Consider the following 27,292-nt stretch of genomic DNA (forward strand, 5'->3'; position numbering starts at 1 on the left):
TATCTTACGGATGGTGCAGTCTGTTTCAGACTCCGCGCTGTCTTCGTGCACTGCGCATTCACGATGATTTTTTTTTTTTTTTGCTGCAGTTTATCTAGATTTCTTGATGAAATGAATATCGTACACTGGCGCCTAGTATCAGGTTAGCGTGAGGCCGCTAGTGCTACATTTGTCCACGACCTCGCAAGTCCGCGATATCAGCGTGTGTGACGGGGATCACTCCTCCTGCAAGGGGCGATAATGACCGGCTACGAGTGAGCGTCGTTGTGACGCTCTCTTGGGTGTTGTCGCCGCTAACACTGAAATACGCAGCCCTTAAGTGCCAAGTCACGTGCTTTGCGACTGCTGATGCATATGAGCAGCTTGCTGTCTACAGCTCAACGAGCCAAGTGCAGCACACGACGTGATAACCTCTGCCGGGCACTGCACTCGTCTACATAAATCAGCACGAAGTGAAGTAAAAAAAATAAATGGTCCTAATTATCCCTCCGCTGAGAGGGTGCAAAGTAATTTGCTCCTGAAGTAAAGTGCGACTTTACCAACCATCCTTGCCGAAAACACTGCTTTAACGCACCACCAATGTTCCGACTAAGTGCCATAAACGCATATGTTGTTAGTAGCGGCTGCCCTCTCGGCGTAGTCAATTGAAACTTGTTGATCGTCGGCCGACATTTTAGGGTCAACAAAGCACGCAAACTGCTTGGAAGCAAGGTCAACACAGATCAACATATTTCCGTAGACATAGGCTATCCATTTCATTAGAAATAATTGTTAGTTGGCAAGCTCCTCCTCCTGAAAGATAGAATAAACTTTATCCTACCTGTATCTTTACCTACATTGTGTGTGCATGGTGGTTACACGGGAAATTTAGCAAAAATGTTGAAATGAAAAAAATGCGGAACAGGTAGCCGCCACGGGTGCTTATATGGGCTTGTCCTCCTACTGTCAGGATTTGGAGAAATAAAGCGAGAACATGGATGAAACGCCGTGCATGTCCGCGCCAACAATGGTGCAATAAGTGTTTAGCCGAAATAAAATTTTAAGTGAAAAGCTGTGCCCCAACTCAAAATAAGTCTCAAATTTTCTAGGTAACATAATTCTGCTAATGATATTTTATGGGGGGGGGGCGGGAGGCTTTAACCGTCCCGGAAAACTCCAGAGGGGGTTCGGACCCAGGAACGTCCCTGTAATCGAAGCCCTTGCCGGCCAGTTGTGTATGTGTCTCTATGTATATATATATGGAATCAAACTGGTTTCATACTTTCTGCTGATCCCAGCATAGTGCAGTATGTAGAAGTGATAGGTACGGTAAAGTGCAGTGATCTTGAGTAAATTTAGTAAAGAAGAAACAGGTCAACTTAGAGGCAGTAGGTAATGAGTGAAACCGTAGCGATGCTGGCCTCAGAGGCAGAAACTGAATCGGAAGGCAAGGCACCAAGGCACCCAGTAGGCAAGCTCGCCTCAGTAACAAAAGGCCCAATAAAGAAACGACAAAAAATGAATGTGGCCAACTATAAAAATAAGATAGGATTCTCGGAATTGTGAAAAATCATCAACAAGGCGAAAATAAGGAATATACGAAATTTTAACGTGAGAAAGAATGAGAACATTGTACAAAATTTGCGCAACCTGAAATCAGTGAGAAGAAAACTTGGCATAGGACAAACGAAGATGCATGCACTGAGAAATGCGCAGGGTAATATCATCAGCAATCTCGAAGGCATAATAACTGCAGCGGAAGAATTCTATACTGACCTGTACAGTACCCAGAAGACTCGGGAGAACTCCATTCGAAACGATAATGAACAGGATACAGCAATTCTTCCTATAACTAGAGATGGGGTCAGGAGGGCCTTGCAAGACATGAAACGGGGAAAAGCGGCACGAGAAGATGGAATAACAGTCGATTTAATCAAAGCTGGAGGAGACATAATCCTTGAAAAACTGGCGGCTTTCTACACGAAATGTCTATCAACTGCAAAGGTTCCAGTAAACTGGAAGAACGCAAACATTATACTAATCCACAAAAAGGTAGACATTAAAGAATTGAAATATAATACGCCCATTAGCCTACTCTAAGAATTATATAAAAAATTTACCAAAGTAATCTCCAATAGGATAAGGGCAACACTCGACTTAGTCAACCAAGGGAACCGGCGGGCTTCAGGAAGGAATTCTCTACAATGGATCACATCCATGTTATTATTCAGCTTATCGAGAAATCCGAAGAGTACAATAAGCCTCTCTATATCGCTTTCATAGATTACGAAAAAGCATTTGCTTCAGTAGAGATACCAGCAGTCATAGAGGCATTGCGTAATCAAGCAGTACAAACCGCTTACGTAAATACCTTGGAAAATATCTGCAGAGATTCCCCAGCCACCTTAATTCTACACAAGAAAAGTAGGTAGATACCTATAAAGAAAGGAGTCAGACAAGGAGACAACATCTCTCCAATGCTATTCACTGCGTGCTTGGAAGAAATATACAAGCTATTAAACTGGGACAGTGTAGGAGTAAGGATCGATGGCCAATACATCAGCAACCTTCGGTTTACCGATGACACTGCTCTATTCAGTAACACTGCAGACGAGTTACAACAAATGATTGAGGACTTTAACAGAGAGAGTGTAAGAGTGGGGCTGAAGATTATTATGCAGAAGACAAAGATAATGGTGAATAACCGGGCAAGGGAACAACAATCCAGGATCGCCAGTGAGCCTCTAGAGTCTGTAAAGGAGTACACTTACCTAGGCCAACTAAACACAGGGAACCCTCACCATGAGAAGGAAGTTCAGAGAAGAATAAAAAATGGTTGGATCGCATACGGGAGGCATTGTGAGCTCTTGACTGGAATCTTACCGTAATCGTTGAAAAGGAAGGTGTACAATCAGTGCATTTTACCGGTAATGACATATGAGGCAGAGACTTGGAGACTGATAAAGAAGCTTGAGAACAAGTCAAGGACTACGCAAGGAGCGATGGAACGAAGAATGCTAGGCATAACTTTAAGAGACAGAAAGGGAGCGGTTTGGATCAGAGAGCAAACGGGTATAGACGACATTCGAATCGACATGAAGAGAAAAAAAATGGCGCTGGGCTGGTCATGTAATGCGTAGAGTAGATAACGGTTGGACCATTAGGGTGACAGAATGGGTACCAACAGAAGGGAAGTGCAGTAGAGGACAACAGAAGACTAGGTGATGCGACTAAATTAGAAAATTTGCGGGTGCTAATTGGAATTGGTTGGCGCAGGACAGGGGTAAATAAAGATCGTGGGGAGATGCCTTAGTCCTGCAGTGGACATAAAATAGGCTGATGACGACGATGAAGATGATATATGCGTGAGGTATAAAAATTGGCCTACAGCTAACGCTTCATTCGTTTCCTCCTACCCGTCCTGTCTTTTCCGCTGTTATTTGATTTGACAACAGCGAGTTATGATTAGAAACGCCAGTCTCGCTGTCATATTGGCAGAATGCTCACCATATTCTGGCTACAGTAAAGGCCTCTTGCGTAGAGAGATAGTGTGATGACAGTAATGCTTTGGCGAAAGGGATCACCGGTAAACTGAAAAATGCATAGCAACGTTTGTGATGCAATATTAATAGTTTACAGCCATGCTGTTAGCCTCTTGTTGATCGGGATTTTTTGCAGGTTCGCCCTCGCGAAAAGTAAAAATACCTTCAGCCACTCAACCAAAAATTGCCTACATTCTTTGTTATGACGCATACAAAACACAGCAAAGCATTCGTCTGAATAAAGAACAAGCACAAAACAAACATCCAAGTCACACCAATAACGATAGAGCGCTCCTCCTAACAACACGAAGCATGTAGCGCTCGCCGCATACGTCTTCCGGTAAATATTACTGTTGCACAAGCTGCTGCGTCGATGGAGTGACGTCACTAGTCTTACATATAAAAATAAAGAACCATCTTTGGCACTGTTTTCATTGACGTTGCGGCACTGCCCTGGGTAGGCAGCGCATAGTTAGGAATCCCAAGGGCCAGCGAGAACACAAGGAGCGGCAAAGGGAAAAGAAGCAGCAACAGGTATAGCAGCGGTGTGCTCCCAAAATGGAGGAACTTCGTTCCCAGGAGGCTCAGCGCAAGCGCTAAGCCAGGGAGGACCCGAATGTTCCTGATAGTTGGGGAATTTAATGCTGAGATTCCCAAACCCCAGAAGGACTGGGTCCTGTGGTTTGTCATGACAACGTTCGACTTGCATGCTTCAACAACCCCAATCAACCGATCGCATGGTACAGTTCGTCGTTGATTCTATTCTTGGCCACAAATGTAGCGAAAGTGGTCGCGCAACCCATCACGGTGTACCATGGCGACCACACAGCGATTGTTGCCACTATTACATTATAAGGCATTGCATACCTCCGTCATCAGTTATCGCGGTGGTTTTTAACAGCTTCGCTGGACATCCATTTTCGCAAGGCCGGAATAGCGAGACACTATAGGCAGCATACTTTCGATAACTTTTATGCGCATCAACCATAGCTATAGAGTTCCTTGAGCTAAACATTCTTGCGACTTTAAAACCTGGAAATAATAATCTACTTACATGCTGTAGTTATGTGTTGTCTGAACGCATCTTGCGTCATTGATATATACTTTTTATTATTTTCAGAGGGAATCCCTTACCAGGCTCCGAATGGCAGGTGCACGATAATGGAAGTGCTCACTTATTTGTGGCGTTCGTATATAAAACTGGAAAATAATTATTGTTCAGCGTTCCTTTAGCCCTTCACTATTTCTGTCATTTGTAGTGTTTTTTCGAGACTAGAGGATACTGAATGAGTCTTTGAGCAATGAGCTGGCGCGCTCTACTGCAATATAGAGAGGGGAAAATATTTAAGCAATGTGAATACTGTGCAAAAGAAAGGTAATTGCGTGTCGCCATTCGAAGGAGCTTCGACAGTGGCATATACCTGGTTTTTCAGAATGTGAAACCAACGCGCCTTCCTTCTCATCACCTTCTTATATATTAACTTTAATTTTCTAAATTTACTTCAAGTGCCGCATACACAACGCGCCCCGGATTTCTACTTCTGCCCCATTTAGGCCCCAATACTGAAAACCAATGACGATTTTAAGCCAAGAAACGCTTACCGGTGTAGTAGGACGGACGAATGAGCTTTTTCAACGCGAATCACATGATTTTCATCTGTAACACCACCCCATATGCGGGTCACTCGTTCACGTTTTTTGTTCACTCCTATATGCAGCGTGATAAGGTGATTATGAGTCCATCAGTCGTAGAACATTGTTCGATCTGTGCACTTGTTTCTTTTTTCAGCTCCGTTCTTGGTTCGGCAACCCAGCGACACCCGTAAGTTGGTGCTCCGTGGCGGTGCCTATGCACATGTCAATGTGCCATTAGCCAATAGCTGATTCGAACAGGAGCCGAAGGGCGCCGTGTCAGTGGGGCGATAAAATGTAGGCATTGCGGCTATGGCCACGACGTACAGCCTTGGCGGCCATTGTATAACAAATGAAGGTTTATCCCTGCATTGATGTGGGCGCTGCATCAGAGCATGAGTACAGCAGCGTTGTATAGGAGTGCCGGATTCGCTGTTCCTTATTCAAGATCAGCACAATAGGTTTGCCAAAAGTTCTGCGTACACAGAATCTGTTGTGTACATCTGACGAAACGTTTGTGTATATGCAATCATTTACTGTTACCAAACAAGGCACTATTGCTGCTCATTTGAATAACTTCATGTTCGCCTTGATAGCTTATCCGAGTAGAAATCATTTTTTCAAGAGCTACACCTCACACTGATGAGTATTGTTTTGAGTTTCTAAATTGAGTGAACTAGGTGACCAGCACCTAATTGAGTTCTATTACAAAACTTTAACTGTCAAGATGCTAAAGGCATTGCCTATAATCTCTTTACTGCTGTGTTTATTCTTCATATACCGCTAGTATGTGCCATATAAGATATCAAGGCGTTTCTGTAAAAAGCTAAGCGAGATGCAACATGTCAAAAAATATTCTCGAGCTCCATGGGATAGGCAAATGTACGGTAAAATAATGGTGTTTAGTAAGTTTATATCCGTTGTTGAGATTAATTACCTCAATGCATATAAAAAATACGTGTTTGCGTAAACAAAGGAAACAATTTTCGCAGTAGGGAGAATATGACCACCTCGTACACTCATGAGAGCACCACGAATCCAGTTGATTTTGCCACGACAGGATTTGCGGCATAATGAAGGAGTACAGGAGGCATACGTGACTATTTTAAAAAGTATATACAGGTGGTTCCACAAGTACCTTGATTCTCCACAAGAAAAATAGAAAGATTACAAAGAAAGGGGTCATTCCGAGAAGACGCAACCTCTCCATCGCAATTCACTACTTGCTTGGAGGAAGTATTCAAGCTATTAAACCGGGAAAGCTTAGGAGTGAGCATCAAAGGCGAATATCTCAGCAACCTTCGGTTTGCAGCTGATATTGTCCCTTTCAGCAACACTGGGTACAATTTGCAACATATGGTTGATGACCTTAACAGAGAAAGTGTAACAGTGGGGTTTAAGAATAATATGCAGATGACAAAGATAATGCTCAAGAGCTTCGCAAGGGAACAAGAGTTCAGGATTGCCAATCAACCTTCAGATTATGTGAAAGCTTACGCTCACCTAGGTCAATCACTCACGCGGGATGCTGATCATGAGCAGAAAATTTACAGAAAAGTAAAGATGGGTTGTTGTACATACGGCAGACATCGCCAGATTCTGAGTGGAAGCTTACCACTATCATTGAAAAGAAAGGTGTACAGACAATTGGTTCTACCGGTGCTAACATATGGGGCAGAAACTTGGAGGTTGACAAAGAAGCTCAAGAACAAGTTAAGGACCACGCAAAGAGTGATGGAAAGAAGTATGTTAGGCGTAACGTTAATGGACAGGAAGTGAGCGGTGTGGATAAGACAGCAAAAGGATATAGCCGATATTCTAATTGACATTAAGAGACAAAATGGAGCTGGACAGGGGGTGGTGACTGAGAAATTCGCAGGCGCAATATGGAATCGGTCGGCACAGGACAGGGGTATTTGGAGGTCGCAGGGAGAGACCTTCATCCTACTATGGACATAAAATAGGTTGATCACGATGATGATGACTAACATTCCTATTTATGTGGCCTTTGCAGATCTTCTGTAAGATCAGCAATATTGTTAACCAGCCAGTAAACGGTTTAAGTAGACTTTTGTTTGCCCGCATTTTGCTATATAGGCACATTTTAGTTTGGTACCACGAGTCATACACCTTACCGAAACGAAGCTTCTTGCTAGACAACGAGACTTTGCCGTAATTAATGGACATGGAATCTACATAAGACTCAGCAACACAGCCGAGCCCATCGAAGCATTTTGTCGGCACGTTTTATTCCACAAGCATCTACATCATACTTACACCTGTGTTCAAAGACCACATACTACCGTAAACCGAAACTCACATCCTGAATGTTTCAAGTTTCAAAATAGGCTTCGTTTCATGTAGCTGCCGAGGCCGACTTAGGTACATGTGGCTTAGCTCCTATGACTATCTCGCAAGACGAAGGTGCAGTCACTATAATCTGTGTATACATTACACTGGCAAAAATATTTGATATCACACATGTTATTACCACAAGTCGCAGCCTTTTTGAAAGGAAGCAAGAATGGCAGGAAGACAGTTTCAGCATTTTGCAGTGAGCCTTCGCCATTACGAAGCAAAAGATAGCTGCTCCGTCATCATGCTATTCCATAGATGCAGATATTCAGGCTCTTACTTGATCCCATTCTTTGATATTTGATAGCCTTGAAAAGGGAGAATCATGACGCAATAAACAATAGGTTGCTCCTGTACTCATAACAGTAATACTTAAACCCGCACACACGCGCATGCACAAAAACACACAGATACACTCATGCACAAATATGCACACAGACAGGGGTAAGAATGCATTTTAATGAATGATAAAATATTGATATTCATTGCCATAAATTGCAACTTTGTAAACTATCTATGTGATTGTCATTTCTCCGCGATTGGTTACATGTTTGAATCAAATTATTGTTTCAGGCTAAGTAGCACTGTAATGCCAATTCGTATCTTATGTTTCTCTTCTTTTGCGTCATAGGGGGAGAGACGCAGGTCAGAACAGGTAAGTACATAACTTCTAGTCAGACATTGCCCGGTAACGTCACTGGATCGAAGGGACAAATTCAGCGGTTAACAGCAATGTGTTATGCGGCGCAATTATTTTTGGTTTACGGAAGTTGCAAATATCGCCTATGGTAGATAGGATAATGCGAGTTCTTGAGCTGAATTATTCAGAGGCGGACAATTCTAGCAACAGAAATCGAAACACACATTTAACTCATTAAAATACCGGCACTGATTAAGATTTTAAATTATTAGTTTGCAGCGCATTTGTCATTTATAGGTTGTAGCCGGTCAGCTGGCAAGACGTATCCATTTGAAGTGAATTTCTAGGAGGACACCGGTTTCGAGATATTATTTGCCAAATTGTGTGACGAAGTACATGGGCGTTCCAGTTACTTTAGTGATTGAATGCATAAAAGAGCATTCCATTGAAAAAAGTAAGTGGAACAACAATGCACCTTCACGGCGAGTAACTGGGCGCATATCTCCAAACTGGTGTCATTCTAGAAATTCATTCCATGTGGTCGCGCCTTGGAATCTCACTCGCTACAATTCATAAAGTACAATAGGTGCCATAAAGTACGTAATTAGCCAAATGCACCCACTGTGCTAGAACTAGTACACTTGGTGACGCAACCCTACCCCTCGAGCAGCTGAATGTTACCTTTCGGATATTTCCAATTCTTGCACCCACAGGGTGCGCGCACACAAACTAACGAAGGGCAGAATGTACTGTTTCAGCTATATCTACGAATTTCGCGCCAATTCCAGCAAAACTGCGGACTCGCGACTTTTAGGATGTGTACTGGCTTGTTATTTATTTCTACTCCACGGCTTTACATATCTGCGGTGCGCTTTTTACGCTGTTTAGTGTATATATTGAGCGTGTTATAAACACACTGCCGAAGCTACGGCTTCATTTCAAAGAACGGAACACGCATTGAAATTTTGGTGTACTTGATATAGTACACTGGGTGTTGGTAGTGACGAATATGAGCTTCTTTTTAGTTGTGTTTCAACACGGATGCAGATTTTTTACTCGGAAGGAAGCCTTTTTGTCGCTTGCGAGATGTAAATGTGGCCGAGGGATTGTTCACAGTCATCTTCAACTATTCATAATGCTTATTAGCGTTCGTGTGCGCAGATAATTACAGCAAATATTCAATTTACCAAAAGTTTTTCACATGTGTATGATATAAGTAATCAGTGAAAATGCCCGAGAGTGCGGTCGGAAACCTCCTGACACAGCTGTTTCTACAAATTCCTCATTTACGTGGTTTTCGCAGAAAATGCGAGAAATTAGGACAGGAAAATGTCACCGCACATTTGGCCACCTTGCTTGCCGCGATCTCAATATTTTCACCAAATGGCGTCTACTTTTAACAAAATTATTCCGACAAGCTTTGGTGACAGCCTGTCACCAATCAAACGCAAAGGCGGCCTTCCATCAAAAAGGTGGAGCTGATTCTACGTCTCTCTGCCTTACGGCTCGTGCCATCACTAATCGTTTCCGCTGTTGCCTGTATCCAAGTCGGACTTCAAAGCATTTTCCAGCGCAGTAGGGAAGGACGACGGCGAAGATGAACATACAGCGACGTCGGTCCTGCAACGAATTCCATTGGGAAGATGGCGTGTATTTTAAGGCACACAAAAAGACTTTCAGCGCACTCTGCGTGCGCCATTACGTACTTTTGCTTTTTGCTTTCTATTGCATTGTTTTACAGAAGACGTCACGGTAGCTTTGTGGCTATGGCGTTTCGCTCAAGAGCGCATGGTCGCAGGTTCGATTCCGGTGGGGGCGGCCGCATTTCGTTGGAAGTGAAGTACCATAACGCTCGCATTGTATGCATCGTGTGCACTTTCGGATATATAATGAGCTGAAGCTGAATGCGAAAAAAAGCGCATTTGTTTCCATACGGTTACGATACATGTGCCTTCATCGAAAAAAAAAGAAAGATACATTCGGTTGTGGTCGCTCGAGATATCTTAAATTTAAAGGAAATCACCCAGGGCCAGCTCAATGCAGTGCCTAAAATGTACAACTTTGTAGATGTTCTAGTTGCGTCGATTCTTCAAGCGCTCAATTTGACAAAAAGCTTTTTCTGCAAGTAATCCTACTTTTTGCACTGTCGAGGCTTGTTACCAACTTTGTCCGGTAGAGCGGAAAGCGTACGAAACGTGAAGATGGCCGGCGTCACCATAGCTCACATCCAGTTGTCTAATTATTATTATTTCTCTACCGTCTGAGTCGATTCGCAGCCACTTCTATAAAGTTGTAATCGTCTAGTGCAGCGTTTCTCATATAACGACATACTACCTCCGTATATGGGAAAGTGTTCTGTTTGACAGCGTTTTCTCATTCTTCATTCGTTTAGGTTGGACCTTCTACGAGTAAGTATGCTTCTGCAAATATATTGGTTGTCCGTGCCCCTATATTATGGAGTACTGGAATGGGACAGTGTTTAGTCCGTACAGCAATACAATGGGAGAACCTGAGATGCTTTTGCGATGACGCAGTGAGCAAACACTGCGATCGACCGGCGTGCCTAACGCGCGAAATCTAAACACGTTGTGCAACACTTGCTATACCATACCTATACCATACCTATATGCCATGAGCATGGACGCCATCATTGTTGCTAAAAGGTAGTCGTGTAATAGCTGTCATCAATGAACAGCTGCTAAATTTATTCAAACATCCCTTTACTGTTAACTGTCTTGTTAAATTAAGTGTTCTAAGGAAGATTGTGAAGATGCCCAACCGTTCGTAGGAATTTTTATCAATCTTACAAAAACCAAGGAATTTTTTGGTGGTATGGTGACTGGAGAAACGGTGAAACCAGCCAGCCCTTGCTCATGCTCCTAGCGGAGCGCTCTCAGCAGCACTTTCCGTTTACTTCAGAACTGCGGTTGACTTTGTAAGCTAGGAAGTGGGATGAACATATCCGTCAGTACGGCTCAGCATATTCACTGGACTGCGCAGAACGGTACGCATTAGGAAGGATGGGGCGTCGGCGTGGGTACTGCGAGGCCAGAGTGTAAAAACATATTACGAAGAACGAACGCCGGTTGCTATTCAGTAATGCGTTTGGCATGCTTTAGCAGTGTTTCGAAGTGGTTGCTTTTGGTACTGTGTTACACTATGTGTTATGAGTCACGCTGCACTTACCACCATTCCTTACGCCTAGCGAGAGCCAAGTAGTACTTCGAGCGCAACTTCCTCATGGACCAGTGAGGAACTCTGTTAAGCATCCCGTCGCAGACGTTGCGACCACAGGCACAGCGTCTCCAACGACTGCATCTTATGCAAGAGACGCAGCATCTAAACGACAGTGTGTCATAATGCTAGCTGTCACAAAGAACGAATGCAAGAACTCTACCCTTAGCACCATGCATTACCACCGACACCACCGTCGCACTACTACCGATACCACCGCACAACGGTACAGAATTTTTCACCGCTCTGTTCGACTTTACTATCTGCGCGAGGAAGCCGCGAGGACGGTTACGCTCTCACAAGCAATTACGGATAGTTCCCACAAATGCTAAACGCAAAAAGAAATATCTTCTGGCAGGGTCCGTCTGATGATTGTACAGAGGTGCAACTTTTTCACCGCTCTATTTCACTGCACTTTCTTGACGTCGACTAAACAACAAAGGCAGATAACGACAGCGGCATGACGACGACGAGATCACAATAGTGAAATGATCTCGATATTATTAGAAGTTAGCGCTATGTTGATGACCTTCCGGAGAGCATAGGTCTATTTGCGTATAACAAACTTTTTCCGTGGTCTTATAACGTTATCGAGCCCTTTGGGCACCTATACGACATCGCTCTGCCAACTCTTCTTTGCTGATGATCCGTTTTAGCAGCATTTTTAACTGTCCGTTGCACGCTGCCGCGATTTTGGGCAGGCCACCGCAAGCTAAGTAAGGGAAAGTGGACCAATCGCAGACGATGACACGTCCCTCTTCATCCAGTTATCTATATTCAGTGCGCCGGCTCGCCTCCATCGAAACCCTCTACACTTGAGCGCGCTCCTCGCCAGTCAGCCAATATTGTCAGCCAGTTAGATAAGAAAAAAATGCTCAAGGTAGGCAATTTTATTCGTTTTGAAAGCAAAGGGAGGTTGTCTCCTACAAACGAGGAGAGCGTTTGACTGGGCTCTTGAGGCAACAATGCGGGTCACCGCTCGATGTTTGCGTCAACGGCTACGTATTTTAGACGTCAGGAGGTTGGAATAAAGACATATTGAAATAGTTTTACGTTATAGGGCCCCTGTAGCGGTTGCGTGCTTGTTAAGAACGTCAGCAAGAGTTTGAGCAGAAGCTCGCTGAAAAAGCTGAACGAAGAATGCCAACGTAGAACACCGCGTAACTGCCGTTCGCAATGCTTGAGTGTAAGTGCATAAAGGAGTCACCAGAGCACCAGCGTATTTATGGAAAATCTGTGATTGTGGCTGCATGCTTTCCTGCTTACTTCAATCCAATCGCCAGCTGAAATAATCCGAGTGCTACAGAAAAAATCTGAGTGCCATACTATATATTTCAAGTGCAGAACATTTAATCCTAGTGCCAAAGTATTTAACCTCGTCGCCGGCGCGCATATATCTTGCGGCAGCTAAGTGGCGACACATTCATGCAAGCTCCAACAACCTAAATTTAAGTTTGCATAATTTTATTCTGTGCAAGGAGAGCAACAACATCCCGAATGAAAGTGGCTGAAATGCCGAAATACAGTTACCGGAAGAAGGCAGCACTGTTTTTTGTCGTCGCTACTAACATTTATGAAGTGAGTAACTGTGGTATGATGCTTGAGGAGGATAGACGTGATTATCAATGTGCAATTATAAAGAAGACACAGCGCTAAGGCGGCTGGGTAAGGAACTTTATGCGTAAAAGTGATGGCTTGTTTTTCCTGCTACATGTAAACGGAAGGGCAGGTTCTCGCATAATTTTTGTGTAGGTATCGCGAAATAAAAATGGACTTTTCAGCAAGTTTAAGTAAATAGTTTTCATTCGATTTTAGCGCGAGCTAATTTTGCCTGTAAGACGCGCCAGGGATTTTCCGGCGCTGCAAATTTATTTGTTTGTTTACTCACAAGCCCTAAAGGTCTATTCGGGCATTACACGAGGGGGTAGGGAGCCAGTCACAATAACAAACGTACAAATATATATATATATATACACAAGAAACATTAGCAAGTAAGCGCTGAACACAGAAATAATTGGAAATATAAGACAATTTTCATCTCTAAGAAAAAAAACAACATGATTTATGACATATACAATGTGCCTCGGTAGTTTATTCCAATGGTATGGTGCCAAAAATAGTAGTGAATGACGATACAGATTAGTGCGTGTTTTAAGTTAAATGGGGGATCAAAACGCTGAAAAATACTGTGAGCTACATCGATGTGAGATTCGCGGAATGACTTTCATCGTGTCTCCCGGCCACGGCGGTCGCATTTCGATGGGGGCGAAATGCGAAAACACCCGTGTACTTAGATTTAGGTGCACATTAAAGAACCCCAGGTGGTCGAAATTTCCGGAGTCCCTCACTAGGGCGTGCCTCATAATCAGAAAGTGGTTTTGGCACGTAAAACCCCATAATTTTTTTTTCATCGTGTCCCCTCCCCCCTCCCCCTCCAAAAGGAATGCTGATAGTCGTCCGCTAGTAGACAATAAATTTGTACCAGAATGCGATCAGCCGTGTACTTGATTAACCGGAATTTTTTTTTATGGTTATGAATAAATAAATTGACTAGTCCCAAGTTTTCAATCAATGCAGTTTTGAAAGCCTCTGAAACATGTAAAAAAACACTTTAAAACCTTACGGTTTTACACGCAAAAGTCTGACCATTAGGTAACATTTATTTTCGTGCGAAATACCACAGTCAATCATTTGAGAAGTGCTAGCAGCGACCACAAAAATTAATGCGGTCATCTTGCGGCAACAGTAAGCCACGGTTCCAGTCATTTTAATTCGCAATACCGTTGTTTTTCTTCTATACATTAAATGTACTAGGACTTGGATGAAAGCTGCTGGCGCTTGAATTAAAGTCGCTGGAACGCGGCCTATTCGCGATGGTGTTGAAGATAACTACGTATGTTGGCACTGGGATTAATTGAGTGGCACACAAATAAATGGTCTGGGGCTCAGTTTATATCTGTAGCTCTTGGATTATATCAGCTGACGCGTGGATTAACGAATAAAAACCTGCAGAAGCACTTACTTAAAATGTTCTATGTCTGGTTTGGCGGTTTTCAAAACGTAGCTTACTAACGAAGTGTATATTTCGATTAAAATGTGGGAAATATTGGGGCCGACCTGCGAGTAAATTGATATGTAGGTGAAATATAGGTTGAATGAAACTCGCTAAAGCCGGGTTTTCGGCCTGTTTATGGGCGTTGTAAGAAATGCTTACGAAGTTATCAGCTGCCTGGGAGGACAAAATATGACAGGAGCCATACTATAGATGACTCCTAAAAGTTCCAAATCTGTAGGTAATTTGCCTGTCAGAAATAGTTTTCATTATAGGCGTGCAGTTGATTTCCCAGGTCTTGTTGATGAACTAAGCGAGGCACGTTATTTATATTTCGTTGAAGTACCACGCAAGTTGTGAGCGATGATTGATGAACGTTTGATTTAGGTAGGTTGATTAGTGTATTTGTAGAAAACTACTTCTTCAAGCATTCTAGACTGTCATACCACCGTTATCCGAAATGTTTTCGACAGTCCTAAGTGTTGTGACGGAGACGATCCAAGAGCACGTGCCGCACTGTTTTATTTCAGTGACAGCGAACTATATATATAGGCTGCTTGCCTATGACGTAACATAAAAAGAACGAATCATGTTTGACACGTGTGGCACAGCGCTTCATATCACTAAGAGAACTGTAAAAGTCGCCGAGTTCCCATGCAGAGAAAATTGAGGACATGTTGTTCGTAATGTGTTCGTAAACTTTTGCGTGCCTTACTTAATTAGATGCTGTGCACATAACTAGTAAACCATCGTTTTTCCTTATTTCCATGCGGTATACGAGCTCCGTGGTATATACGTTTCCCGGGCGTGCTAACCTAACCTAACCTAACCTAACCTAACCTAACTGAACGAGTCACTTTGTCCGTTCCGAGAAAATAGGTTCCACGTGATGAATGGTGTGCTGGCAAAATTCACACTGAATGCGTTAGTTGCAGTAGTTTTAAGAAATTACGTGCGCAACCGCTCTGGGTCGTTAAGAGCGTGCCTGACAAGTGGTGTAGATTATATGTCCTTGCCCTGACAGAATCACAAGCGTCACCAAGATCACATTTAGGGACCATTGCAGGCACATTACCGGGACCCACAAGCAAAATATTTGCAGAAAGTGTTCGGACGGGTGTTTCTCTTTGCTTGGGTGATTGTTTCCTTTTTATCGCGTTTGCGCGCTTATGGACTTTGCTTTGAGACGGGTAACTGCTCGCGAGTCTTCTTTCATCCGAACGCGGTCCTCGGAAGGATTTATTGGTGTCCCACCGTACGTAGTAGTTCGCATACGTTACTTGGCAATGCTTCGCACCAAATGGCACACCTCCAAGAAAAAGCACCCTCTGTGATGCATGTCGTGCAGCTGCTTTGTTTTGTGTATTTGTCTAGCCTGCATGCACTCTTCAAGGGTTGCTAAGGTGAAGCGTTACAGGAGTCGAGCAGGCATCCTTTCGGTGCTCTGTTGTTGTTCATTGTGCGTTATTAGGCCGATTATTCGCGAGGAAGGTGAAGGTCGAAGTTTGAGTTCTTCAACTTGGCGCAGAATCCCCGGAGCCGGTGCGGCGCGACGGATTTCAATGTATCTTTTTTTTTCTATTTTGGCTGCTGTTGCTTAATAAAGGAACTCGACTCTTGCTAAGCTCAGTCAATCACTTTCTTAGAGTACAATTTAGTTAAACTTCAGCGATTTAAAGCAACTAATGCCGAATTCCGCAAATCGCATCGATGCACACCAGGGCGCCATTTCATCCAATCATCGTCGCCACAGGGGGCGCGCCGGTGCCAATTGCCTAATTCGCCAATAGTTTCGGGAAGACAGCAATAAAATTTGCGACGTCATGGTGAGTTGGGGCGGGAAATTCAAGGCGGCGTCGCCAGCCTTCTTTCGTTAATGCACCTTTTGTGGCATAATGATCCTCCTTGCACGGCAATAGGGCATGGTTTTTGGTACTGCAGAGGGGCAATTTATTAACACGGCTACAATTATTTTTTTATAGTTGTTCCTCTAGGGACCCAAGTATTTGGGGCCTAGAGGAACAGCTATAAAAAATTCAGTATATGGGTCTGCGGACTCGTCAAGCCGCCAAGTGGCAGCTTTTTTTCCGTAGCCCCTCAATCTGTAGCACCTGATGGAAAATAAAGATTTGATTTGATTTGATTTGATTTATTGTCACGTGCTCGGTCATGTGCAAGAGTCTGATGATTATGCGCTCCACAAGTGCAAACTCATAATATAGTACGTAGATCGCTTTGCTAATTTTTGATACACTGACTCGCTTTTTTTTTATCGTAGGCAGAAGAGGGCAGATGTGCTGGCCACGTTCTGCCTGGCGTCGACCCTGCTTCTCCTGATTACCACGGGCATCTTAGTTCTTATTCTACTCTCAAACAGTGAGCGTGTACCGTATGCTACCGATGTCTCCTAACGTATTGTACATTGGCATCAGAAAATTGCTGCGAAATGTGGTTACAAGGAAACCACATACCTTTGTCACCCAGGTAGATATCAAACCTCCTCTGAAGGGAAAAAGTATGAAGCTTTCAAATGAGAATTAGTTCAATGTTTAAGCTCTTTCTATTAGGGTTTCAAGGAACCACTGGGTGCACTTGGCGTTTCGTCGGCTTGATAAATAAAAAATAATTGTAGAAGAACGGGGAGGGAGTGGAGGCAATAAGAATGCACTTGGGACAAGTTCCGTTTGTGCAAGACTCAAGTTCATTTATTGTTTCTTGCATTTAGTTGACACAGAACAAATGAGTGGTGATTTTATTCTCTTTGGTAATCTAGGGAACCCCACCATGACGGTCGGCATATGCATTGGGTGCTTCGTTTTCGTGTAAAACACGATAATGGCTGATTTTTTCACCCAGGGTAAACTTAATCAGGCTTAACCGGATTTTCCTCCGAAGTGTGCTCCTGAGAAAAGGATCATTATAAATGGAGGCGTTAGAACAAGAATGAATGATGCCCCCTTTTGAGATCAAGTAGTCAAGATATAGTATTCATACCAATAGTATATAAACACTGTACACGCCTCGCTTTCACCTAACCGCGATACGTATGTAAAGTTATGTGATACTCAGCGATTACCGGCGTTTACTGGACGAGAGCTTGTTTATATTTTAGTACCCTTGTTTAATGGCCTGTTATATATCGCATTACACGCACTTTGCAGACATGTAAACTGCGGTATTGCGATGCATGGGAGGAGTAGACGCAGCGCTAACGTTGCTCTGCATTGATACTGGTATCTGAGATGTAGAGACGATGCTTACGGAACTACGTTACATTCAAAGAAGGGTGACTGATTCGTGTACGTATTATTCTATTAATTTTACTGCGACAAGTTCGGAAGGCCCAGAAGGTCCCCCCCCCGGCGCAACCTCCCCCCCCCCGCCCCCCACAATATAGATACAGAAATGGTCTCAATACTGTACGTCAAGAGCGGCTTGCAACAAGAGGAAAAACACCAAATCTGTAAAGCATGCCCGTGTGCAAAAATTTTGTGCTCGCTTTCTTTGTTAAGAAAAGGCGAAAAGCGCAGAGAACAATGTGAGGAATCAATCGCCGAATCCATCTTTATTTCTTGTTTTTGATCATTCATTGCCTTTCCTTTGTGTCCGTAAGGGGACCAATGTTGCTTTTGTTTCTCATCTGTATGTTCTTCACTTCGGCCTGCCAGACAACAAAAGCGCCGATTTCTCCACGGTTTTCATGCCAGGCCACAAAGTATCCAAGTTGCCCCAGTTTGCCCCTTTAAAAAAATAACACCCAATTTTGACCCCCCGAAAGTCGGAAAAATACAATACAGGACCCTACGTAAGATGTGCATGCATGTCAATCTGAATCGTGTCGTCGAGTACATAAGAGCAATTGAAGTTGTGGCGGAACCCCGTAGGGTCGAGATGGAAAATGGTGAAATGAAACACCAACAACAAAAGATTTAGTAAGGTTGGGTGACCTCACGAAGTCTTTTGTGGTCGCTGTTATTTTGATTTAACCAGAGTGTATGTGTGTATGAAGGGTCCTTCAAAAACCAAGAACTCTACGCAGGCACGATCGTGTCCCGTGTAATTTGATATTGCACGAATTTCATACCCACAGTTCTAGAGTTCTAGACTCCTTCCAGTAGGGGTCGACAAGCTTTCAGTTACCCAAATCAGGAGCACCCGGCCTTAGCGAGCTCCCATGATGCACCAAGTCGATGACTACAATGAAATTATCCATCGTCTCCTTGATTTGACAGGCGCTCCCAAGTTCGTCGAGTGTAGCTAAATGAGAGACGGGCAATTGTATCTCGTGTCCATGTCTGCGCAAACGCGCATGCAGTTTTTGTGAAAATGCCGTCATCATCAGCGTCTTTAGCGTCGCACTATTTTTCTCGCAATAAAGACGTTTTCAAGATGGATATCGCGACTAGTCTCAAGAAAGTAGCCACGATTCATTTCTAACGTCAAAATTGAGATGAATTACTTGTTAGCCGCGTCCAGTTAGTCATACTTTCTGTGCGCGTTCCTCGTACGCATGGAAAGCCTATGCTATATTCAATTTAGCCTGTAATATGTGTGTCTACACTTTTTAAGAGTAAGGTTTACGTTGGAGGTCAACTGATTTCTCCTATTCCCCAATACATGTAACATGCAGTAATGCTCCCAATAGGCAACCACTGAAATGATTTCCAAAAAAAAAAAAGAATGTTGAGTTTAGGGGTGAAATCTGAATTCCACTGACTCTGGAAAGCAAAATATCGATTTAGGACCTGGAATGTTGGTAATACCTTGCCGAATATAAGAAACATAAAAAAAACCCCACTCACTAAGTGTCGAAATTTATGACTCAGTACCAAAAACTGATATCGCAGTTCTGTGAACCTCATCAGTTAACGCACATGACGCGGACAAATGCTATTGAAGTTTACGTACCATATATGCATTTACGAAAGTTTCGCGAAGCTTCTATTTTGATATACGTGGTGTATGATGCATCTGCTGTGTCCGCTTGGGAGTTTAAATGCAACTAGGGGTGCAGTGTAACAAATTGTTTAGCAGTGAATGGTTCTTCACCGTCACTACCTCCTGACAATAGCATTGTTGTAAACTCAGTGGTTCATTTGTTTTCAAATTTTGTGGTGCTGAAAAGCAAAAAAAAAATGCGGACTCATTTAAAAATCTACTTTCTACAGTCGACATATCTTAATTCTTTATTTTACAGGCAACGAGCCTCAACAAATTTCGTGCATTGGATGCCAAGCTAAATGATTCCAGCTTTGCTATGTATTTACATACGTTGAGGTAAATACTTCCCCATTAACAATAACAACTCGTAAATGTGGCAGGAAATGAACTGGGCGACTACTGCCGCCCAGTCACTGAACAAGAACAATGATGCGCGAAAATAAATCGTATAAAATGAGGGAACCTCGATGCGCAGTGCCTTATCGTGAAAACGGAACTGATGAGCTGGGATCAAGAATGCGTGTGCCACGAATACACTGCGTTTAAGTCATAAAAAAAAAAACGCGCCCCACGGTGTAAAACATGCTTTGAGCTGCTGAAAGTTGCACATTCTCAGTTACAGATATATTATCCGTAGCGTGCACTCCGTGCGAACGAGAGTATTCCCTTTATGTTTCAAAGGACAAACGCGTACTCGCTCGACTCACGGCTACAAACAACAAAATCAACCTCAAAATTAGTTAGTAATTGCTTTCGTTTAATTGCCGCATTCTGCGAATTCTGCACCATTGTGCCTTATGAAATGATGAGGAGTGCCTGTGTCGTTGCTTCTCTATCCGTCTTTTTCAATACAAATCGGAGAAAAGCGCCTTCCTTCTTAGTTAAGAAGGAAGGCGCTTTAGTTAGTTAAGTTAGTTAAGAACAAGCGTTCCGTCCATCCTAAACCAAAGTGACGTGTTGCTGGTAGGGCCGCCCGTCTGCTTTCGCGCATCCTTTGTCATCAATGGTGTCCTTGCAGGTGGCGACGAAATGGACATCTCTATAGCCGACGAAGTGGGTCCCAATATCGATGGACTGGTGGTTACACAAGGTGTCAATATAACAACGAATACTGCTACAGGTACGGCCGCTGCAGTCACGGACCATACGACCTCGCCGCGTAACACTCTATTCCAACCTCAGCAATGGAGAGAAGTGAAAGTCTGTCCTGGCGCTTGGGCTTTTACTATGAAAAATGAGTACATCGGCACGACGCATTTACATTGCAGGCTGCTGGATCAGCGGATAAATTGATAGCTTTCTGCTTAAGGAAACTCAAACAAAGCGTAAACCACTTAAGACGGATAAAACATTCAATAAGAACTCTATTTGCGTAAATTTATGTGTAGCTAGTAGTGTATTTATTTGAAAAATAAATGAAGGTTCGAGTTCATTTTATTTATTTACGTGCCGAAGTCGCGGTGCCCGAACGTGAGGGTCACGTCGTGGATTCCAGAGTAATCTTGCCGCATTTGGGTGTTGTTAAATGTTAGAATGTTTAACAAGTCATATTTCAGGAGAAACATGACATATTATTTGTATCATTTTAATTACACTGCAGACAATTTTTACCGAAAAGAAAAGAAATAAATACGCATGAGCAAAGGTTGCGGCGAGCTGACGTGGAAATATTTAGTGGGAGTCTCCAAGTGCCTATAGTTTTTGCCTTTTCTGGCTGAGATAGCCTCTTCTTTTTTATAATAGATAAGAATGATGCTTTAGGTATTGTAGAAATGTAACCTACTGACAGAGCAGAAATAACCTCTCTCTTTAGAATGCCTTCGACTACTTTTTTTACTAGAATATCACGTTAGTGTTCATTGAATTGCCTACTATAGGGAGGTCTTGGAAGTAATAAATGTAAATAAAGGGCCTGACAACTGGCCAGAATGTGTTGCGAGACGTTGATAGAAATGAAATGACCATGATTTATAGTGTCAGAATCCAGCACGCTGTTCGCGATTTAGTAGGAGCTATAATTTTAAGTTGGCAAAGAATATCTGAAAAACCAGTAAGTGGCGAAGCCTGGCGGCGAAATGTTGCTACTTCGGATGTAGTCTGCTAGATACTATATGTAAGTCGACTGGTATTAAATACAGCATAAATATTGCTTAAAATTGCAGTTGGTATATTATTAGACAGAGAAGGCTCATTCTATGCTTCCGAAATCAAAATCGCACGCGTGGGTACGGCAGCACGCTGAACTCAGTATCACGTGTAAATGCGTCGTTTCGTTTTCGAACCGATTGTTTCATTTTGACTAGTTAAATATCAAAGCAGTTGGACAGCAAAACACAAAAACACGTAGCTATTAGCGCAGGAATACTTTACCAATTCGGAAAACATGAATCGCAGGGAAATCAAGTAGATAAACAAAATCATACTTCGTCACAGCTATGGCTACACTTGCTGCTGAGCACGAGGTCGCGGAATCGAATCCCGGCCACGGCGGCCGCATTTCGATGGGGGCGAAATGCGAAAACACCCGTGTGCTTAGATTTAGGTGCACGTTAAAGAACCCCAGGTGGTCAAAATTTCCGGAGTCCTCCGCTACGGCGTGCCTCATAATCAGAAAGTGGTTTTGGCACGTAAAACCCCAAATATTATTATTATTATTATGGCTACACTTATCGTCTGCCTCCCTCTGATGCCAGCGTATAATCGCTATCGCACTCACCTATCACCGTTTTCAGCATATTTTCGACTAAATCGTCATTGCAGATCGAAAAATTCGGATAAAAAATGTTCCACCGCGTTTACCGCTTTAGCACTTCATGATTGGACACTCTGACCGGTAGCTTTCCATTGCACTAAAAAACTGGGCACCATGAAAGCTGGTTATTAGTCCGTTTAATGATGTACTGTATATGTGAGAATCTGCTTTGACTTGTGGCAGAAGCGATTGATCAGAAATGACCTAAATGTTATTCGTAAGTAGTGCAGTGCGCATCCTGATAGCGTCTGGGCTCAGGTTAACAAGAAGTACTGCGAACGTACGGAGCTAGATACACCAAACGAACAATGATGCTCGAGACAGCAATGAAAAAAAAGACCGAACACTAATTCGAACATATAACATAAAGCATGCATAAACTTGTAACTATGAAACCAAGGGCAGGGGTGCTATGCAGGGTGCACCGAGTTTCTGGTTCGCCCAAATTTTACCCGAGTTTGCTATATGGCAGGCAGTGAATGGCATGGAATGCGGAAAAACAGCCGGCAAAAAAAAAAATAATGTCGAGAAAATCTCGCATATGACGACATAATCGCACCCTGCGCAGCAGACTGCTTGCGCGTCTAAGGCTGCGCAAAGAAACGCGCCAGCGCCCCGAATTCTTGTCAGCGTATTATCCCAATTCAGCAATACCGTGACTGTCCGGCTGTCTATATGCACACTTGCCATGAGCCGCTTGCCTGGCCCTTCCCGAGCGCAAGAGCATACCGCCTCGTTCAGGCATTATCGTTCTGTCCTCCGTCGAATGCGAACAGGGCACATGCAGCGCATTCTTGCATCCACAGTTTCCCTCAACCGAATATGTTAAAACATAACAAAAATATTAAACATTTTCTTTCTTAAACTACGTGTTTTTTGTTTTGAATGCTATAAAATTTCTGACGACCAGATATCGAGCGAATTATTAAAGCTTACACTTGTTGTCACGAGTGGCGACAGTGAGGCGGAAACTTACAAACAGATACATTCCGAGGGTCACACGCGCGAGGGAGTTCATACGGCGAGCAGTCACCAGGGGTGTTGCTGCGCTCTTCTCAATAAGGTCAGTCTTGACAATAATCTGATCATCACTTATCCATTAGGGGAATGGGAACGCAGCGCCGCGACATAGCTGTTAACCGCAGGAGCTTTACTGAGGCTATTAAGGCCGCCGGTATACCAACTAAAAACGACGCTCTACCCATAGAGAAGCAAGCAACGGTTGTAGATTCAAAGCGGCGGTGCGGTATTCTAGGCTCCGTAGTGACGCAGCACAGTGGATCAGTTTATCTGTGCGCACGATGCCTCCTCGATTGCAATACGAAGGAGAACGTGCTGTTTAGCCACAGATTGCCTCGCACGTCATCGCTTGCCCAGTGAAGGTACCTCCGTGCGCATACACGCAGTATTTGAGTCTATTGCGCACTTCAAGGTTCTTAACGATTGCCTCTGCCGGAGCTAACAGCGATTGCAGAGGGGTATCGTAACGACACCACAGCAACGGCATTTAGGCTTGTGAGTGCTCTTGTGTGGAGTTATGAAATGAGACTTCGAACGGAGGAAAGTGGTGCAACTGTTTAGTGCGCAGCGCCTGTGACGAAGGAATTCCTCAGCACTTGGCTTTAAAAGCGAGCGATTCTCTAAGCTGACCGTGTTTGCGCCACAGCGGATCCGAAGCATCGCTGGTGACTGAGTAGCCATCTCAAAAGACAGCTGCGATACGTTGTCGTGCGAGAACACTACGCACTCCTCAGCATCGTCGTCCACCACGGCGCATCGACGCCTTGCAAGCAGCTACAGTAACGTGCCGATAATTTTTTGTTGCGTGCTATGTCGCCACAGTGCAGACAATGAAACCATGCTGTGGGGCCATCACAGCCCGAGAAGATAGATGCATAAGCCAGCGACAGACCACGCCTTGTTTTTGATAGTGGTGCTCCGTGCGTCACCGACGACAGTGCGTTGTGCGTGTTTTATTTCGGCGGTCAAGATATGCCTCACAGCTCAACACCGCATCGCTTCTCCCGAAAAATAAGTTGAGCGTGGCCCAACCGTGGTGGGTGCGGGCACACGAGTAACATGCCTGGTACGGAGTGTGACGTATGGTTTTGATTGACAGGCGAACTCGCGGAACACTCGTACATTGTGAAACACCCCCGAGTGGAACTCGGGAACATGGCGGCGGCAGCAGCAGCTTGTGGCATTGCATCCAGCGTCAGCAAGCGTCAATATGGTTGTCTGGACTTGTCCACCTAAGTGACCGACGGAGAGTTTCAGCGTCATTTTCTTCTTTCCAAAACGTGTGTGTGCTGACAGTGTGATGAGTTAGGCGAATGCCCTCATCTGCGGAGCAGCGTGACAAGCATATTACGCTTTGTGAGCACAGATAGGAGTGACCGGGGTCAGCAACAAGAGTTAGTGCGATCCCTTCTGCTCGCTCCGGCTTCAAGCGCTATGCGTCCACCGCGCTGCAAAGCCAAGCCAGGTCCGACGGCATCATCGGAGTACTGGGGCATCTGTAGGGACCTAGGGTTCAACCCGGACCAACCAACCTGCGTAGGCAAAGTGGTCACAGTATACAGGAAGACTCGGAATGGACGCCGTGCTGCCTTCCGCTGCAAGAGGTGCCGAAAATAGTTGTCGTAGTTATACGGTACCAATGCACTGCACTGGCAGGGAGGCAAAGCAATTAAGTTCGACATCATGGACCGCCTCGGCCGTCCGAACGTCCGATGAACGTCCGAAAGTCCGAACGTCCTCCAGGCGCCAATTGATTTGGCTCACGTACTGCGTGAGCAAAAGTGTAGATGTGTGGCTGTTGAAGCAGATGACCGGCGACTTGTTTCCTTTGTCGGAGCGTGCCATCGCCGACCGGAGGAACTACGCCCGTGTGGTCGTGACGGACGAGCTGCAGGCGTGACCCTCACCCATTGGCCCCGGGAAGGTAGTGCAAACTGACGAGTGGGTTCTTCGCGGCAACAAAAAGTACAATCGACGCCGCCTGACGATGGGCGACAACGTTCCCCCAAGCCGCCAAAATTACGGCGGTGTTGCGGATCGGGGACCACGGATATTCGGCATTGTCTGCGCTACCACAGGGGCGCTGCGACTTTTCGAGGTCGACCGACGAGAGGCGGCAACGCGAGGCGCCATTATTGCAGCCCATCTTCAACCGCGGACCATTATTCACAGTGATGAAAAGGCCCCATAGAAGTGTATCCCAGATTTATTGGATACTAACGGGCCGATGCTCAATCTACATTGGGAGACAGCCAACCACAGCGTGAACCTTGTGAACCCCATCACGAGCGCTCACACGCAAAAAAAAAAGGATAGAAGTTGTCAAAAATTAAAGCGCCACCTCGTCAGCGACGAGTACAGGGCAACTGCACCGCTATTGGAGTCCCACCTGATATGGATGTGATGGCGGTCAATTAACAGTTACGTGCGCTTCAGAGGACCTTTCTTGCGTTTGTTAGAAGCCATCGATCGCTCGGGGCTGCTCAGTATCGCTTGGCGCTGCCTAGCTTAAAGTGCATCACAAAGTAAAAGAAAAAAAAACCATAGTTTTCTGACCATTGGCTTGTATGAGTGTTTTCCAGCACGCGCAAAACCACTTCCGCGTTAGCCGACGCTCACTTCGTTTCGCAGGCTTACTTAGCGCGAGCAACAACCGATCTTTTGAAAGCCCAGTGCGAAAACCAGGCGCACACCAATTTGTGCTCGGAAATGTGAGCGCAAGCAGGTAGCCAGTGTATAAGTGGGGTAATGCCAAACGTAATAAATTACAAATTAGTCTAATGCCTATTGAGTGTACATCTCGTAAAACTTAAAATGCTCATAAACCAAATTAAATTGAATAATAATACTGTACTAAATGCATTTGACTCGCTTGTGCATGTAACGTGCATGCAACGCACTCAGTGGAACCACAAATAAGTGAAAGAAGCGACAGACCAAGGAACGACCTTATGATCACGTGAAGCCCAGTTTGTCGACCGCCCATAAGGCAACGCCCAATGGATGATAGCCACCCGGAGTGAATCTAGATAAATCAACAAATCTGGAGACATGCCGAGGGACAAACTTTGTCTTGGTATCGTTAGTTCTTTCATCTTGGGGCGTCGCCACAGGTCGTGAAGATTCCAAGTTTCCAAACTCGGCGCATCCTGCATAGCACCCCTGATGGCTTGAATCACCTGTCGTGCAACTCACATAGTTATGGAGTGTTGCACTGGGACGCGTGTAGTAGCAGCCGGTGTGTTGTACAGTGTTGTGCCATACTACGAGCACCACGTGGCGACCTCGAGGCGACGGGAGCTGCCATACTACATGCACCACGTGGCTACTACGAGGCGACGAGAGCTCTCACTTCTCCGCGACCAATCAAGAAGTCGACAACGGGTGGCGACTTCAAGAAGCGCCCAGCCATCTCCGTGACGAATCAAGAATTCGACGCGCGCGAGGTCATCACCTTGGCCCGCATGGTTCCTGCCGACGAGAACTCACCCAAACCGGTTCCTGCCGACGAGGAGTCGCCGAAGGTATTTAAGGGAGAACCGGCCCATTGTGAGAACAGAGAGTCGCTTGCAGCCACCCAGTCGGTCTGATGCGCTCCTACTGCTACCTGTACGCTATCATCCACTATCTGTAAATATTGTAGAAAGTTTTTCGTTTCTTCTTCGTCTGCGGAAAGAGTGCGTCTTTCGTCCTCCACCCCTAAGCCACAACAACAGGGAGTCGATGCGGTGTCGGTCCGCCTTAAATAGAGGGGAGTCGAGGTGCAGTTCCTGGACAGCCTCGGTGCAGCGGCAGTCGTGGTGTTCTGATTGAAACCCGAGCCCGCAAGACATGGGAATGGTGGTTCCAGGGTGTCAGAATGTTGTGGTTAACTTATAGCACTCTCCGGACATAGTAGATAAATCTACCCAACGAGAATTCAAAGCGTGCCCGAGGTACGGCCTATCACCGAGACTTCCAAGCCAATTCAGCCGCTCGTTGCGGTTACCTCATCACTCTCGCAATCACGGGAGGAACCGGTCGAGCCACATTCAAAACAATAGAGAGGTCCATTTCCGATAGTCACCTAAGCAGCACCGTGATTGTCACCTGTTGTGGCGGCGACGTCGAGAAGCCTACGCACTTCGAGACTCAGGCACGAGGCC

This window comes from Dermacentor variabilis, chromosome 5 (assembly GCF_050947875.1).
Source record: "Dermacentor variabilis isolate Ectoservices chromosome 5, ASM5094787v1, whole genome shotgun sequence".
NCBI classification, from domain to species: Eukaryota; Metazoa; Arthropoda; class Arachnida; order Ixodida; family Ixodidae; genus Dermacentor; species Dermacentor variabilis.